We start from the raw sequence: 18,824 nt of genomic DNA, 5'->3' as shown, positions 1-18,824 counted from the left end.
GTCCCACGGAGATCCATTTTCGGATATGAACATTGGGATCTATTCTGGACGTCTGTGGTAGATGGTGTTCTGTCTGTGATATAGGTACATATGATATGTATTGGACATGCTGAGTCTTGCGAACGTTTCAACCTCAAGTTAAATGCCGAGCTCCCTTACAGGTTGCATATCTCATCTGAGAACATAATCCAAAAGCAGTCACGGTTTGCACTGTAAACATCACTGTATCAGACCCTATGTGGTGCAAAATATACAAGTTCAAATAGTAAAAGCACAATTCCACCAGAGAGTAAGCCTAACTCAACAAGGTAGAGTGGCCGTTTCGTAAATCGTAAACTTAATCTACATGAGAACTTCCATGCAATAGAATTCTCAAATATAGGATCCGGGATAGCATGTGTATCCTGGGTTGTGCTTTTGTTTTTGACAAATATGACGACAAATTTTAACAAAAGAAATATGGCTCACAATGACAAATGCTGCTGTACGGTGCGGCATTATCGGTGTCTTAACTTCGAATGAATTTGTTGTCCCTAAACGCGCAACGAGCTACAAACGTAAATCTACTAACACATACCGAGCTACATTTATTACAGGCACTTCGGCTGTTTTGATTCAGTCAAATTACACGTATGAGAATGCAACTATGTGTGGGTAACACACTAGTAAGCCAGACAGTCTACGAAAGCATAACTCACCAGAATTCTTGGTTCTCAGCCTTGGTCAACACTGCGCGACATACGTTGGGACTGTGACGATTGATTCAACTCAATTTTCACTGAACAACACGCGCTGCTCGAAAGACAACGACGGAAAATAAAGAACCGCTTAAGTCCGCCAATTTGCACGTTACAGCACTACAAATCGATAGATATAAACACGTCGTAAACTACAACTGCTCGCTAACACAAGAAACGAGATACCCAACGTTGCTAGACACCATCCGAAGTGACAGCGTGAGAGTAGCAAAATAATCAGATATCAAAACACGAAAGGAAGAGTGTTGATCCCGCCTCCTTCTGTAGCATACAAAACGTGATTAGCGCTGAGATGAACATACATGTCCATGACGCGAGTGCAGTGCGAGTGATGTGCAGCAATGTGCAATGAGCATGGCGAAACGAAACTTGTAAATCGTGCATTGCACTTCATGGTAGCTGCCAGAAACGAAGCAAACTTATGAGACCCTGGATTACAGGTATGTTGGCATCTTTTTCATTCCTGCATATCATTCCACATTACACTGTACGTGAACAGATGGGCGTCGTGTCTCACGGTGCTGGGGAAGTGTGCATGGTTCTAGACTTTTAATTTGTGATCGCGTAATCGGAATATCGGCACCTCTCGCGTTGTGGCTTGCATGTGACCAACCAAGTGCTGTTCCCTTACTAGCGCTTCTTACAAACGACAAAACGTAACATGTGGGAAGGTACATTTTTGACTACTCATATATAACGAGAAAATGTATCGTTTTCAGGTTGCTGCCACTACTCCATGTGCCCGCAATTGTCTTGCGTGTATGATTACACTAACGACGTCGCTCACCACGGCGGAAGTGTTTTGCGCCCACGTGTTTCAGCATGAAGCCTACAGGTAACATCTGATGCTTACCCTTCAGATATATTGATTCTGAATTCACATGTTGTAGCTTAGAGGAATTCCGAATGCCTAGAGTGACACACGCTTATAACATTGCGACATCAGTGCAGTGGCATAAGCACTAATGTAGTGCCCCACGAAAATGAACGAGGGGCAGGGGTTTATCCAGAATCTCAAGCACGAGAGGGGTGTTGGAAAAAATTGGGGGTGAGGGTCATCATTATACGTAGTTATGTCATTACAGCTTAACATATCATTACAGACGTGTCTGAAGCTGAAATCGATAGGGCACCCCCAGTAGGGGGTGCACAGACAAAAAAGTTAGGGGGTGTCACTGAACATTTGGGGGTGTAGGGGGGGTCTGAATAAAGCATTGACGAGGGGGACTCCTCCACCCCATGTAAAGCCTCATAAAACTCCCTTCTGAAATATTTTCCTGGCTATGCAGCTGCATCATTATGACGTAATTGTCATTGTTGTCCATAATTCTTGAATACGTTTTGAATGTATGAAAAAAACGTCTGCTTCACAGCATGTCTTATGGTCATCATCAAACAAGAGCATGTCGTTTTTTTCAGCGCCTTATGTACTTTTTTTTTAAATTTCAGGTGGGCTGAAATTGTAGAAGGCAGCTAGTGGTGGACAAGATCATGGTCATAGGTCATGTGGCTCCTGGAGTTCCCAGTGGGCTCCCTTGTGGAGTAACATTTCAGAACACACACACACAGTTTGCTCACAGAACCAACGAGTAGGATGTTGCTCGAATACTGAGAGAAAATGGCGTAACACATACAAATATCGTGTGACACAGTATGACAATAAAACATTTTTCACGAGAGATGCATGAAACACTGTCGCAATATTGTGTGCATGAATCATTGTGTGTGACACAAGCCGTGGGAGCACACCGCCTCCGACACACTTTGGGAAGCATAAAATACAGCGATTGCTAATATGGTGGATGCTTCTTTTTCCTTTTTGGCCGTTATGAAACATCTTCGACCGAAATGAGACTACCTTCGGCCGTAATGAGATTTGGCCGAACGAGACACTTGGGAATTAACAGATTTTCAGCCGTAATGAGATGTTACCGTAAGTGATCGTATACTATTTATCGTGCTCGACTTCCCATTGTCAATCACGCACCCCGTTCGTAACGAAATTTCGAAAAGAGCTGTGTTCATGTAAATGGCTCTCCTGTTCTTTGATTTAGCAGAGTTTCGCTAGTTTGAAGTCTCAGTCAGTTCGGTTAAAGAAACGTCAGTTTTATACTTCTCACACAGCTACCATACCCTTGATGACAGAAGTGATCGCCGATCACTCCTATAGACGACCCTCTGTTTACAAACGTGTGACTTAACGAGAAGATCGGTTCGAGGCTATGTTTTGCTGTGGTGGGCAAGAAAGGAGGAAAAACTCCTCGGCTGATAGGCTGTGAAGGCTGATAAGGTTGACAGGCGCCCACCAGCACGCTTTACGCGGCGTCGAAACGCAATCGATGACGTGGCGGCGCTGGTCGTCTACAGCAAAGAAGTGCCACACGACTAATCACGATATTTCATAACTCTTCTGGCGTACCTCATACATTTGCCGTTGCCGATAAGCAGCTCCAATGTGCGTCGCCACTGATTTTCACACGGTTTATCTAATAGCGAATTCAGCTGATCGTTTTCGTCAAGAGTATAGTAGTGTACAGGTGTGGGTTCTGCCTAGAAAAAAACTAAGATGGAACGGAAGGACCAGTGAAACGCGACGCACATTGGATTGAAGCAGTCGTGTGTCTCGCGCACATTGGTCTACCCACAATTTCCTTCTTGGGGGGAGGGGGGGGGCTCCTCAAGGGGCCGTATTGACATGCTTTTGACCAATATTGTGCAATCTCAAAATTTTAGGAGTCTCCTTCAGATTTTGAGGAGTGTTGGGTAAAGGGGGCCCAGATAAACCACTGCTGGCACACTCAAGCAAGTGCACCTTTTTCTGCACGAAAACGACCAGCTGAATTCGCTATAATATTGCCAATATTGTCTCGTCTTTTTATTGTCGATTGTCAACTCAATACAGATGACACTGTCAGCGTCCAGAGCTCCGTCAGCTCCAGAGAGCATCAAGGGACGCCTTTACACCCTTCAAATGTGCTCGAATCACTCCACATGAGGTTCTGACGATTCAATTGTAGAAGAAATTTACTTCAATCCGGCAGTATAGGAGGCTGAAAACAACCGCGCGAAAAGTCCTTAGTCTAGACAAAAAATCCTTGCTTGATTCTTTCCAATTGTTAACGACATCTAATACACCTTTAAGACGGGCGCACTTACGGCCTTAACGGTTACGGACTTAAGTGCATACTGTCATTAACTGCTTGCCAGACGGTCAGCCATACGGCCTTCGCGACAAAACGGAGTCGTAAGGGCAACGGAGTTTCCACACGACAGTGTAGGACGTTCCCTCGACACTGCAAAGGCCACGTCACCAAACTAAAGCATGAGCAGTATGGCGCAAATTTCATTCAATTGGAAATAAAATGCTTTTACGAGGCGTAATTTTTTGCTTTCAGCGGAGTTTTTCTGATGCACTTTTGCACTTTGCTTCTTTTCGGTCACCTGTGTTTGTAGTGATATCCTCGAACTTCTGCATACGGCACCACTCCGTCTCGTCTACATTCATTCAACTGTGCATTCAGCGGTCACAAGTGTGTTTATCGCTGTAGACATCAGCGACAAAACGCCCTCACGGATACCGTGTGGCAGACGCCTATAGGAATAATGGCCGTTTTCTACCTCAAGGCCTTAAAGGGCGTATGTGTGCCCGTCTGACAACGGTATAAGAGTGCAGTAAGCCCAAAAGCGTCATTCGCGGCGCATTTGTGCGACCAAAGCGCGCAATTGGATAAGGTCTTGAAAATCATATTTGATTGAAGTCCTCTTTACGGGTATTAAGAGTTTTATTAGACCGTTGTTGGATCTCCGATACGATGCCCGGTGCGAGTTGAACTTTCGTGGATCCAACGAAATGGATGACAATAACAGGACTCCTCAACAGCGTAACACCGAAAGGCTTCACGGTTCGAGATTTGCCATGCGGGAACACAACGACGACAATTAACCGTACCGCCTGAAGGGAATTACCTCTGGACGTGAGCCGCCGGTATTTTGAACAAAGACTCTTCGAAATATTGGCGGCTCTCGTCCTGAGACAATTCCCTTCATATTCCCGTACCGCTTCGCTGGATTCCACCCATCTACGCCTGCTTCCATGGCGTGGTGTCAGTCTCGCGTATCGTAATATCGTTTCGGATTATCGTATCGTCTACAGTACTGGGACGTTGCAGAGTGGTCTACTAAAACTCAAGTGATCAGTGACGTCACTACGGTATGGGTCACACAGGTACGGGATCACTTTGCGTCACCCCTTTCACCCAATAATGGAACCCTTTCCATATCAGGCTGTACACACTAAATTACAGTAATACGCCACACGCACAAGAATAAACATGCTCGTCTAAAGCCCCTCATGTTGTTTTTGGTGTCGTCGCACTGCAGAGAAAGAGAGGAAGTGGCGGCACTGGTGCGGCGCGTCACTTCCTTCCGTCGCTTCACTCCGTACCATAGAGATCTTAAGGAAGGAGGCTAGAAGGAAAGGCGGGGAGGAGGATCGGAGGAGAGCAAATGATTGGAACGGGGCTCTTTCCTCTCTCAACGTATGCGGCCGGAAGCAGCCATATTGAATCAGCCGAGGGAACGCTGCGTATTGTTAGCTCGTGAAAAGCGGCGCAATTCCGAAAACTGTTGGCACTGCTCCACTGCTTCCGTTGGCTACGGATTTTCTCACTGACCGCCCGATCCGCCGCCTATCTAGGCTTGGTAGCCAAGGTGGGTGAGGCAGCGGGGCAGCTGCGGAGACCGCGTCCCCATGTGGCGTCCATGTAGTGTCTGTTTCTTTTCCTTCTTTCAAATCTTAAGGTTTCATGGATTAGGGCTGTGTGTTGCTGCTTCAAAAAACTTTTTTTGCGTTATGTTTGGTGTACCCTTACCAGATTATTTTTTTTTTTTGCATGCGCCGCGACAACAGTATCTGGAGCAATATTGCGCTACCCTCACCCGTACGTCCCAGTTTCGGAGGTTTTCTTCTAGCATACTTCTTAACATATATATGCTCCGTACGGACCGCTCCCCTCGCATCCCTCTAGCGACATCACTGGTAATGACGAAGGCGTCCTTGCTTAGCTGAGCGACTACTCTGTTTAGAGAAAGAGTTACGGTGGCTACTTTAATATATTTCTCCCCAGAATGATGTTCTGACACACTTCGAACTATGCCTGCCGCGTTTCCGTGTGCAAATTCGATATGTCTTCGTCATCGAACGGCCTCGTGGATAGAAATCAGGCAGTCGTAGCGTAACTCACCAAAAGCGCCCGTCACGTATGCAACGCCTGTGCCGACAATCGCCAAAAGAGCGATGCCACAAGCCACTACCGCTATCACCTTCTTTCTGTCGTCACCGCTGTAGAAAAACAGAAGTAAAAGAAGTCAGAACTAAATAGAAGTCATGTGCACCACTTTAAAAACAGAACCACATAAGAGGCCTACACAGAATGATACCGTTTTCACGTTTGATTTGAAGCTCTCTCGCGACCATGCCGTAAAGGAGTACGTCCCCATTTTCAGTGAAAAGAGGAGGATACCAATGGGATTTACGTTAGGTTACGTTACGCAGTGTTGAGCAGTTCCGTTTCCAAAGTGGTGGAGATTAGCCAATGATCCGCATAACTGTGCACCTTACCCTCCTCCTTCTGAAATGGAAATGACATCAGTTTCACTAGACAGCATAATAGGTGGCGTTGCAGAGCTATGATACGGTTCACTGAGGAGCCACGTGATGGGCGCACTTCCTTACCAAACAACTTCATATTGCAAAATAACAATAATAACAACAATAAAAATGTCAAACAGAGTGAATCGTGCAGTATTTTACTCGTTACAGTAACACTTTCTTTGATGACTCATACACGGAACAAACCGCAGCTTGACGGCTTCTGACCACTTGCAAATCTCAGAAAGTATAGGGCGGGTGCAGACAAAGTAGCCCCACATTTTCGCACATAGCGCGTTCCCTGCATACCGTACGAACTTCCGGCGGCGCACGAAGACGCATTTATCCAATGAAAATCAAGGAAAAAATCGCGATAACCAAACTCTGCGCAAAAAAAAAAAAAAAAAAAAGAAGAAAAAGAAAAAGCGAAAGCCACGCGAACTTTGCTCCGTATATTTTCAATCAGACATTGCAGTCTAGCACAGTTGCGTCGCCCTACAGCTGGGGGTGCCACCTACGCAGAAACGAAATCTGTCACGGCTAGAGGTAGCTAGACGCAACAGTGCCATGACCGCCATATTGACTTCTGCAAAGGATATTCGGGATGCACGGAGAGCAACATCCATGTGGATAACTATTTTTTGTTACGTGGATTTGGTTACTACGATTTTTTGTTGATTTTCATCGCATAAATGCGTCGTTGTCCGACGTTCGTACACTAAGCAGGGAACGCGGCACGTGAGTAAATGCGGGGCCACTTTATTTGCACCTGCCCTCTATATCTTATTTGTGGTTGCCTTTCCGTGGCACGTTACATAATTGTCTTAGAGCATCATAAGCCGGCGAAACGACATCAATACCGAAGAGAGAGAGAGATAAAAAAAAAAAAAAAACGTTTCCTGGACATTCTAGGCGCGCGGAACCCGAGATCGCGGGCAATAAAATTCGAGGGACAAGTGTAAAATCCCGATTTCAGTATCGAAAACTCCATTGTAACACAAATCCTCGCACGCATGACGCTGCATAACAATCATCACTGATATAATCCAGGAACTTACGATCCGCAGTGTCACCGCCGCCGATGCTCGACATTCCTGCAGAACAAAGTTAGCAGTACCACACAGATTACGTGGTATGTGCAAACAAAAAAAAATACTGTAAAAATCTTGCTTACCGGAGACCGACGACATCTCCGACATGCCAGACATCTCAGCTAACAGAAAATAAACAAAGTGTTATGAGAGTTCATTTTGTAGGCCAGCTGACATGTGATTAGCACCTAGACAAAGCAGTGGATTGGAGGTGTAGCAAAGCATCAAATACGGCGTACACAGGCTAGGCCCGTTTGCGGAGATACGGAAATCGTACGTTAGCCTATACTACGAAACAGGAACTTGACTTTATAGCAAGCTGAACGCCAATATCGATATACGTTACTTGCAGCTTTGTACAGTAACTCGCGTAGATAGTTTGAGTTCCGTACCTCAAAATACTTTTGCGAGTAACTTGGTATCTTGCGGATACTTTCAAGGGCCAGTATTCGGCCCAAGGATAGTAATGGAATTTAATACTTGTTCAATAACCTATACTCATTTTCCAAGCTACTTTGAGGACTTCTCTGTGCGTGACACAAAGGTGGAGCGAAATGTTCTCTTTTTTCTCGGCAATGCGTTTTGTGCTATGTACATACATGCTTCAGTGTATCAGATGTCCCGGACATTCACGTGCCTCTTCGGAAGGGGCAGTGCCGTGTATGAAAAGGGAGTCCCGCCATTAATGGGACCTGCTTACAACTGAGGTTCCACCCACTTTTTGAGGTACCTAGCCTATCACAGGTCGAAACGCAGTTGTCTATTATTACACCCATCCAGTACTTATATGTATCTATCTATGTAGGTGTCTATATCTACTATACATATGGTTGTACTCGTATATATCTGTGTATGGTTATATATGTGTGTAACAATGGTACAACTTCTATATACTTCTTCCTTTTGTTTTAATATAATCGCAAGATTGCAAGACTGCAGTGTATGAGTGGAAGATCCTGTGATGCTTATAGATGAACATGTTACTCGCTGAATATGCACTCTTGAATGTATAATATGTATATATGTCTTACATGTTGGAAAATTTCTACTAACCGTTGATGCTGCATGCCAATTGTGGGGAGGACAGGCACCGTCAACATGCTTTCATAGCAGCTTTTTGCCTGAATCCCCTACCAACTGGTTGGTAAAATAAACTATTATTATTATTATTATTATTATACATCAGCCTTATTTACTGTATGTCACCATTTTGGAGAAATTGAGGGATTTAGATTGAAACGGATATCATAGGTGACAGACCAAAACGACGGATTTTGCGCCCACTTTTATCAACGCCATCTGCACGGCTGGAGGCATCTTGGGAAGACCCGGAATTTCAAAAATGGTTGCTGGTGGAAGTGATTGGGCGGGAGAGCGGTAGAACCACTTCTTTCCTAGCAGACGGCTGCCGGTATGAACTTTTTAATCACGTAGTTAGATTGAATCAAAAAGATGTGTGAATAAAATTCAACGATATAATGCAAAATCTTACGAATTAGGTGCGTCTCTCTTGCTTTTTTCTTGGGATCGCAGTCTTCACTAGGCCAAATGTTAGCGATGAAACATCTCATTTTCACGTAAATGATGATGGCGGAACGAAACCTGAAGCTGATTTTGCCGGTGCGTACATGAGGACATATACTCACAGTATAAAATTAAAGTAGTCTTTGAAATTTTTTTGTCACGAAATCTCCGCTTCGCCGTTCCAAGTATCATCCTCCATTTTGAAGACATTTTCGTGTCATGGCGGCCCCCAAAGAAAACGCCAACCAATGAAATGCGCCCAAGTTTGATTGACAGGTCGAGCCTCTTTCTTGGGATCCTTCTAATGACCAGACTCCCTTTTAAGACACGGCACTGGGAAGGGGTAGCGTGCAGAGCCTCGGGTATGGGAGCATGCATGAGAGGATTGACAGAAGGGGAAAGGGCGAAGGTTAGCTCGTACATAGTTGAGCGATGGGAAACGTGGAACTTTGCTGTGTTTGAGAATCTACTTTGTGTCTGTCCTTTTATTGCCGATGGAAACCGGGAGAACTTCCGGTTCACGTCGCTCAACTACGCATTGAGGCGACGTGTTGTCCTGAAGAGTATGCGGGCAAATCAGGGGGCCCCTATGAGGCAAGATAGAAGACCCGTGCCGAAATATATTCCGATATATTCCGAGATTCCTTTATATGAAACAGTCCACAAAGACTTGGTTGAAAACTACAGGCCCATATCGGTCCTTAATTACCATCAATTATACCATTATACCATTAAATAAATACCATTACCATTATTGAATAAATACCATTTATAAATACCATTCTTCCAAGTATAAATACCATCTTTCAGAAGGTCATTTGTAAAAAAACTCATGAAGTATAACATACTTACCACTGCGCAGCATGGCTTTCGGCCAGGTAAATCAACTGGGACTGCACTTCTTACGATCACTGATATGATCTATGAAGCGTTCGAGAACTCAGAGATAGCAGTAGGACTCTTTGTCCATTTGTGCAAGGCCTTTGATACCGTGAGTCATGATATCTTGCTGCGAAAGTACTTTTTCTATGGCATACAAGGTAACAGTCTGCACGTTTTTCGGATTTATTTTTCATCTCGTGTCATGTATACTAATATCGATGAAACGTCGTCTGATTCTTTATCGATAAGCATTGGAGTTCCACAGGGCTCCCTTCTCAGGCCTGGGTTATTTTCCATGAATCTGAGTGACTTTCCTTTAGTATCGCACAAATTCTTAGCATATATGTATGTAGATGATACCTGTTTCTTTTATACATCTAACAATTTGATAGATGTCGAGCGGGCCCTGTGCACCGAAGCTAACAAAGTTGTGCAATGGTTTGCTGCCAATCATTTAACGTTAAATATGAACAGGACAAAGTTTGTCGTCTTCTGTAAGCCGTCGCTAAAATGCCCCAAGATAGATATTACAATGAGTGGAAATGTCATCAAAGAAGTATAAGTTATTATGTATTTGGGAGTGACTCTGGACTCTTCTTTTACTTGGAGATCACATATTGAGAACGTTGTGAGAAAAAGCATCAAAGTCTTGTCATGGTTTCTTTCTTGCAAGACAGTGCTTCCCAATGTATGTTTTACGACAATTGTACTTTGCTCTGATTCAATCACATTTAATTTACTGTGTTTGTTCCTGGGGTCGCACGTATCCAACATATCTATCTATTTAAATTGCAAAAGAGATCTGTAAGATTCATAACGTTCTCGAATCGCTATGCCCGTTCAGTGGAACATTTTCGTCAGTTATAGGTTCTGATCTTTCTTGATCTTGTACGTGAGCGACAGGTACAGCTGATCTGTTCAATTGGCACAACAAATCAGCCTTTGAATTGCTCTTTGTTTCAGCAATGCCAGCGGAGCAACAGAAGTGTTACTTGTAATGACTCTATGCTGCATTCCCCGAACAGTGTGTATGGTATGCGTTTAACTGCTTGCCTTGGTCCCAAAATTTGGAATACACTGCAGACAGAAATAAGAGATGTCAATTGTCCGTGTAAGAAGTTACGAGAATATACAATTCATCTACATGTTTGTAAGATATTTGGGTCCACGTGTAACTGTGTCTATATACTTCTAAGTTTATGTTCTTTTATCATTTCCTTTTCTTTTCCCGTGCTGCGGGTGTCTCGACTAGCATTTGCTATTTACCCCTCGGCAAGGGTTTCTACGTATATATGTTAAATAAATAAATAAATTTTAAAAAAGGAGCAGCGGGAGAGGGCAAGTGAAATGTTAATATAGTGATTAGGTTAAAGCAACGAAAATGAGAAAAATAGTAGAGTAGTAGTAGAGAAACGACAGTAATTTGTCGTTTCTGTAGAGCATTCGTTCGCACCTGCAGAGCGCCTGCTCAGTATTCGGGTAATATGTAACGAGAAACAACAACAACAACAACAACAAAAAATAAAAATATGGGGCAGGCTACAGGATACTAATTTTGAAAAGCAGCTAGGTGTTCCCTCGAGCTAATAAACGTTTTTCGTAATGCCATTTCAACTTTACGCTCTTCGCATTCCTTATACCGAATTCCAATGTGACGTCGTCAAAGTATCTGGACAGTAGCAAGTTATTTTCAAGAGTATTTAATACTCTAGCTCAATTTTGTTAGTACAAGCCTGGCTAATTGTCATAACGGAATGCGCGCAAAAAAGGAGCACGTATGAGCCGGCGTAAACGTTGGCTTAGCGGATAGTGCGTGGTGAAGTCTTGTTTTCAAATAAAAACAACAATCATCTCAACATCTTGGCGAAATACTGGCTGCATATCGGCAACACTGGCCCAATATTGGTCCAGCACTGCAGATAACTTGCCAATATTGGGCAGCGATATTGAGCTTTTTCGGCTTAATGCTTTGGCTTATTGGCTTTCACTTGGATTTGGATCGGGCTTACTGGTTACGCTTGCGTCAACATTTTATTTTTTATTCCGCGTTAGCGCCGCAAAGCAACCGTGGCTATCAGCGGCGTAGAGTAGTGGACAAATGGAGACAGGACAGCATGAAGGAATGGGGGACAGGTGGATAGTATGTGTCCTGCGGGGCTTCAGAGGGAGTCGTGCGTGTGGAAAGTCTGCCCAAAAACCCAGGGAGTAGGTCAGACATCACTGCTGAAGCGGGGATGCGAACCCGTGGCATCTCCCAGTCTCGGCATGGAAGGCGATCACCCAAACTACTATGCCACGCATGCAGGTAATATTTCAATGGCGTCAAGCGAAGAATTTAGTCCCTTCGTGCCTTCCAATGTTTGATTAAGCAATCAATCGGGAGGCTCTTTCCTTTGGTGCAACGTTTGAGGGGGTAACGGCAGGAGCACGCAACAGCGCAATGTCAGCAAAGAACAAGAACAAGGTGGTCGTAGTACATGAGTGCTCGAACACCGTCGGGCTAACGTTTGAGCAATGGCTAACTCCCAGCTAGTTCCACCCGACACGCCGTCGCGGCGTGAGTGGTGACGTCGATAAACGAACGAGTTTTGTGCTTTTGCTAAAGCTGCGTCCTCGCCTAGAGCCATGCGCCATCCGCGGATATCCGCAAGATACTTGCGGATTCGGATGAAAATTTAGCACTTTCTGCGGTGTGCGGATCGGATGCGGATGCGAAAGCGGCGGATCGGTAGCGGATCGGATGCGGATAGACCGCGTGCTGTAATTTCTCCACCATCAATTTATTTGCATTGCGCGCCGACAGCGAGCGCATGCTCGGGTAGTCTTGGGAAGTAACGTAGTTACTGTAACTAGTTACAAAAAATGTAACTTGTAAGTGTAACTAGTTATTTGTCACGAAAACGTAACTTGTAACTGCAACTAGTTAATTTTCTCAGCAACTAGTTACAGCAACTAGTTACTTTATTTCGAAATTGTATGTTTTCCGGATAATTTTACCCACTTCGCATTTCTTTCGCAACGCCATTGGCCTCAGCGGCGGTTATGCTATGGTCGGTTACTCGACAAAAACAAATTGTGAATGTAGGGCAAACTAGAATGTTCCAAAGCGACGAAAGAGAAAAGAAATAGAAGCGACGACGCACAACACACACACAACGAATCTCTGTTGATGCAGCTACCCGCCGAAGCACACAAAACTAGGCACGTGTCATGTGCTCCTCCTTGGGTGTTTGACCTCGATAGCAGGCTAATGAAGGGGTGCGGGGGAAGTGCGCTAGGTTATGCGCGGTACTCTCGCACGGGGTACGGTAGAAGTAATAGGCACGTTAAGGGCCTGTAAAAAAATGTGTTACAAAAAGTCACTTGATGACATTTCGAAGTGGCCGGTGTACCGACGGGCAACATGAAAGATGCCCCGAAGGTTCCTTGGCCAATGTATGAGGGTACATTTGATTTGGTGTGCTCTACAGAAGTCAATGTCAAAGTTCGTTGCAAGACGTGCAAGAAAACTTATTCATGCAGCAAGACCTCTACAGCAACTTGAAGAAGCACCTGGAAGTAAGTTACCTTGTATTGTGAGCATTTTGCCGGGATTAGGAGGTTACCAAACGGTTTTTCAGAGGAAGCATCATGGTCTGCACTGTGTTGCACAGCAGAAGCATAAAGCTCCGGATGGCGAAAGGCAACCAAGCACTCAGGCTCAACAGAAGAAATTGGTGTAACTGGTAGCCACATCGTCTACAGTATCTCAGAGACAAATAGACTGGGCTATTTAAAATTTGTTGTGGGGAGCATGGAGTGCTTTTCCGTTGTGGAGAACGAGCAATTTAGACGCATGATTGAGGTACTACAGCCTGCAAGAACAGTAATCGGGCAAAAAGCTCTTGTTGCCCTGATCAACAGTGCTTACAACGACATGAAGCAATCACTTCTTGAGAGGTTAGGGAAGGTTTCTGCCGTCTGCTGGACTGCTTCGAACAGGTATTCCAATATGCTGAACGTGCAGGAACCAGACTAGTGTTAAAACACTAGCGTGCTTTCAATTTGAACAGGAGCTTCATCCGTGCCACCGCACACTGGACACACGAAAGCTCGTTGGAGAGAAGATCAGCGGTGATAGCATGCCGCAAAATGTAAACTTCGAACACCAGCTGCTGCTCAATGCTTTGCTTGGAAAATTTCTAAAGTAACTGTAACTTGTAACTGTAACTAGTGGCTGTAACTGTAACTACCGTAATTTCACGCGTATTAGCCGCGGCTTATGTGCGATTTTTTTTCCTCAGGTGCGCTCTGCGGCTTATCCAGCGGTGCGCGTTATCTGATTACTATTTTTTCCTGGTATTTTCCCCATACACCATTTTTAACGAAAGGGCCAACAGTGTCTCTGGAACAGCACTGTCCTGCCGATGCACGAACAGTGCGTAACAGGGGCGGGTCCACATTCGAGTAGATTGATCTTACTGGTGCATTCCCGTTCTGTGGAAGACCACTGACCCATCAATCCATGAAAAACGCCGATCTTTGTAGAACCACGGTCTCTCAAGTAGAACTCCAGAGCTGACCTCCTTTGTTGTACACCATGGACCACAGGGGTTATGGCCTTCTCTATGGTCTTCTTTGTCTCCCAAATCAGTAGTCCCGTATTGCCCGCAGCTTATCTGCGAGTGCGGCTTATCTGCCAGAAAATTTTCAAAACGTTCGTTACGTCCTGCGGCTTATCTGCGGTGCGGCTAATGCGCGTTAAATTACGGTAGTTACAATTTTCACAGGGTAACTAACTGTAACTTAGTTACCTTTTTGCTCGAGTAACTGTAACTTAGTTACTTTTGAAAGTAACTTTTCCCAAGACTGCCTTTGACCATGCACGGTCAAGACGGGAGAGGAAGCATTCTGGCGTCTCGAACCACGCGAGGACCTGCGAGGTAGCGTTCTACGCGTTCAGAAATCCCTCCATATCGCGTTTGTTGAAAGGTTTACCTTTGCTAGTCGTTGAGTCCTTCCGGGACAGCATGGACGCATCCGAAATTATACCAACATGCTTCCTGCGGTCTTTACGCGTCCTTCGAAACGTGCGGATTTTTTGGATCGGATGCGGATGGTGCGTTTTGCGCAGCGGATCGGATGCGGTGTCAACTGTTGTGTATGCTGTGGATGCGGGTCGGATGCGAAGGACGTGTGCGCGGATGCGGGCCGGATGCGTATACCAAAAATGGCATCCGCGCAGGGCTCTACACTCGCCACTCAGAGATGACGCGAGTGTTCGGAATATTTTCTCGGTCGACTCTCGTCTTACTCCCTTTTGAATGATTGCCATGGAGCACCCAACGCTGTCATTTCGATTGTTCTGTGGCCTCATCACCCTTTATGGTTCAATCCCCAGGGGAACAAGCAAACGCAAGAAAGAAGCAACAGCGAAGAAAGCACTGGCAGCCTGCCGGCGAGAAAGGCGCGGCTTGGACATCGTCACCTTATTGCAGTACAGGACGTAAGTTCCGTCGGGAATCCTCCGAAGAGGCGGGAGGTCCCCCCCAACGTCTACTTCCGCCCAGAAGACGTCATAGTGTCATCAAGTGGGATGTAGGCTTTATATACATTCTGACATTGTACAGTGCTGGACAAAATTTTACGGAACACGCGTATGGAGTATTTCCTTTCTCTTCGGATCGACACCATTGTAGCAGGCGGAATCATCACTCGTTCTGTGCGCACGTAGCGACCCAACGCGGTAGCTTTGCGCTGTCTGTTGGATTCAAAAGCAGTGCTACCGCGGTAGGTTGCTACGTGCGCACTCTTCCACCCCTCTGAACGAGTCAACTTGTCCGCTTATGGCCGCAGCCTGGGTGCCGCCCCGAAGCGAAACTACGTCGCGCGCGCGTTCTGTAAGGTTTTGTCCAACACACCTTTCGTACCTAAACACATAACTGTTGGGCAGATGGCCGCCCCTGCCTGCGAGAAACAATCGACCCTGAGCTGTTCGGAGCTACGGTGGACGTCACGCATCTGACCTACGGCCAGGCAGTTCGCATTTGTACCAAGGCTTTGCGATACCAAGGCTAGAAAGATTGGAGACTATCGGGCGTAGCCTCTCTAACATGTCACATGACACGTTCCCAGGTTTCAGCAGTTGGTTGAGCTATGACTATGGCTGGTAACGCCAATATTAGTGGATACTGATGGCGAATTTTGCTGGGCTTGCTTTTGCACTTTCCGCACGGGGAGCACGTCTGTGGCCTGCAGCTGTTGCAGGATCAAACACAGTGACAGCCTCGCTGTAGTTTCTCTAACACGGAAATGACGTATTGTTGCGCTATTCCAAACAAGTTGACGATCGTTGTGCCGTATCTTTGACGTTGACACCACGAGAACTCTCTCTCTCACGGATTCATCTCTCAGGAACTGTACGCTTCGTGCGAAGCTTGGTTACATAGCTAGTTACATAGCATACTTACTCATGGCTGCTGTCACGTATGGGCGGCTGTCACTGTCGAAGAACTAGAAGCTCGTCTGTCAGAGCGGCCCTGTATTCCTTCCTCTTCTTCTTCTACTTCTTGGTGTTGGCAATAGGCACCATGTCAATGGGGTTTCGGATGAGAGGCTGAAGGGTATTATCGCTCCTTTTTCCTCACACCAGTAGAAGTTGCTACTTTCAAGGTAGTAATTTGTCGCCACAACTTTTGCTAACATGTTAGTAATAGAAGGTAGTAACTGCCCAAGTAGAAACTGATACTATAACATGCGCTTACTGATGTTTGGTTACTACCTTTGGAAAGAGAGTACCAAAGGCTACTACTTTGCATTTGCTACACATCTAGCAAATGATTGCAACCTTGCTTTTGCTACAAGGGCAGCACATTTTTACTACGTCTCATTTACTTGCATAGTAGGGAATTTTTACTACTTTGCCGTTACTAGAAAAGTCGCAGATGGTTACTACCTTATATTTACTAGCAGGACAGCAAATGTTTACAACCTCACATTTCCTAGACCACCACAAAATGCTGCTACTTTGTCTTTACTACATCTGCGAATAATGAGTAGGGAAACAAAAGACGTTAGAAATATGTGCCCGTTGGCAATGCTCGAGAAAGGCACGTATATTGCATTGACGATTGACTAGTCAAAGGCTATGCTGGACAATGCACAATAAGTGTACTGAATCAGAGTAAATACATTAAAAAGGGTTATGAATCTGGTTGTGATGTAAAACGTATGTTGAACGAGACCATGAGGTGTTCACCTTTAGCCAAGTCATAACAGCAATTTGTATAATCAACCATGTTTTATATCCATATGCATCTTTATTTAGCTTTCAGTCCAGTCAGCACACTGATGGCCTGTGGGGACAGCTTACTCCCGTTGATACAACTAGGTGCTATAGAACACTCAGTGTGCTCCTGTTTTTAGGGTTGTGAACAACACTAGAAACCCCATACACTTCTAGTAGGAGCGCTGTTCCTACAACAAGAGCTGTGACCTTGAGTTAATTGCTTTCGACTTTGACTATCTTGACATCGTGCATCTTTCCGGGTTTGCAGAAGCAGCGTCGGATGTACACCCTAAAGGCCAACCTGCATGGAACGAATGTGCAGCGAGAAAGCTGCGACCTTCGCTCAGCGTCGGACGCCGTGCACGAGGCGTCAAAAATGTGAGCGTTCGCCGGCGATCTGCTTATGCCTTTCGCTTTATGCTTTCGCTCAGCGTCCGCGATTCCGGAAGCGTGGTGTTGGTGGTGGTAGTGGTGGTGCAAGGGCTCCCCGTTGTCGGCCTCACAGAGGTGGGCAATGTCACGACTGACGCCCTGGGGGAATGTGCGTCCTGGGCCGACGTCTAAGGGAACTGTGCCGACATATGTCTGAAAGCGTCTGAGGAAAACCCACGAAAACCCCAGACAGCACAGCTGGCACCGGGATTCGAACCCGGAAGCGTCAACTACGGATGAACACGAGGCTGACCACTCAAAGCACTCTTCCGCTACGAATCTGCGCCAGCTGCGCTGCCTTGGCATCTGTATGCGGTCATCCGTCTTCTTCTTGCTATGGGGTGCTGTCCTCCGCTCGCCTACTGTACCGCTAGAATGCAGGGCGTTCTCTGCCAAGACACATATTTTCTTTTCGCAGGATTGAATATGCCTTTCGGTTCATTACTGCACACACTTTTTTAGACAGTTTCTGAATGTAGTTGCTAGCCGTCCGCTGGATTTTCGTCCCATGGAGCTGGTGGCGGCGAACCACTGGCGGCGGAACGCGCGTAGCAGTCTGCCGCGCGAACTTCGTTGCAAGAAATGCGCTCCATGGAGGTGGGACTTAACAAGAAATGCAGAAAGGAAGTGTGAAATAATGTCAGAGTTGCAGAGTGCAAAAAGTGCAGGTGATCAGTTGTCAGTGCCTAACAACATGAACAACTGAATTATGGAACTGAACTGTACGAATATCTTTCAACTGGGCTGGTATTTTCCAATTGCACAAAAGTTCTTACTGCATACGTGATTTTGGCCAGAACCCTATCGTTTGCAGAAGAAGCAGTGCCAATTGCAGTGGTGGGGGCTTCGGGGCCTGCGCCCGGTTTCCCCCCTTAAATCCGGCACTGTCAGTTGTCATGCCCTCACAACACCTACAGGCTAATATTCTGATGAAAACTACAGATGAGGACAAAGCAACGGAGACACTTAGAGAAACGATCCCTTTAGGAAACAAGCACTTTCTATCATCAGCAATGGCAGAAGACGCAAACCGCCCACAGCAAAGCAATCTGAAATGAAACAAGAATGGAAACTACAGAAGTCACACTCAAAGCGGCAGCAGAAAAATAGAAAAAAAAGTATCTGCATAAAATTATTTGTTCTTCCATCCAGAACTGCAAGGTACTCCTCTAGTTTCCTTACTGGTTCTTTGGTACAACGTTTCTGTTGAGCAGTTGCCT

The 18,824-nt window shown here is 45.6% G+C and overlaps 1 protein-coding gene and 1 long non-coding RNA gene across 2 annotated transcripts in view; both read right to left on the bottom strand.

The window, feature by feature from the left end:
• LOC135383338 (uncharacterized) overlaps positions 1–6,094 on the bottom strand; it is a 224,306-nt gene extending 218,212 nt beyond the window's left edge. Inside the window, exon 1 of the mRNA XM_064612842.1 lies at positions 6,002–6,094. The gene's annotated coding sequence lies outside the window, so the exon portion shown is untranslated. The remainder of the gene's footprint in view (positions 1–6,001) is intronic.
• A 1,372-nt stretch (positions 6,095–7,466) lies between these two features.
• LOC135383337 (uncharacterized) lies at positions 7,467–16,432 on the bottom strand. The gene is made up of 3 exons (XR_010419816.1): positions 16,355–16,432; positions 7,583–7,621; positions 7,467–7,502 (listed from the first exon to the last, which is right to left on the bottom strand). It is a non-coding gene; the product is annotated as an uncharacterized LOC135383337 (long non-coding RNA).
• Between the last annotated feature and the right edge of the window lie 2,392 nt (positions 16,433–18,824).

Source organism: Ornithodoros turicata, chromosome 2 (assembly GCF_037126465.1).
Source record: "Ornithodoros turicata isolate Travis chromosome 2, ASM3712646v1, whole genome shotgun sequence".
Classification (NCBI taxonomy): domain Eukaryota; kingdom Metazoa; phylum Arthropoda; class Arachnida; order Ixodida; family Argasidae; genus Ornithodoros; species Ornithodoros turicata.
This window is presented reverse-complemented; position numbering and strand designations above follow the sequence as displayed.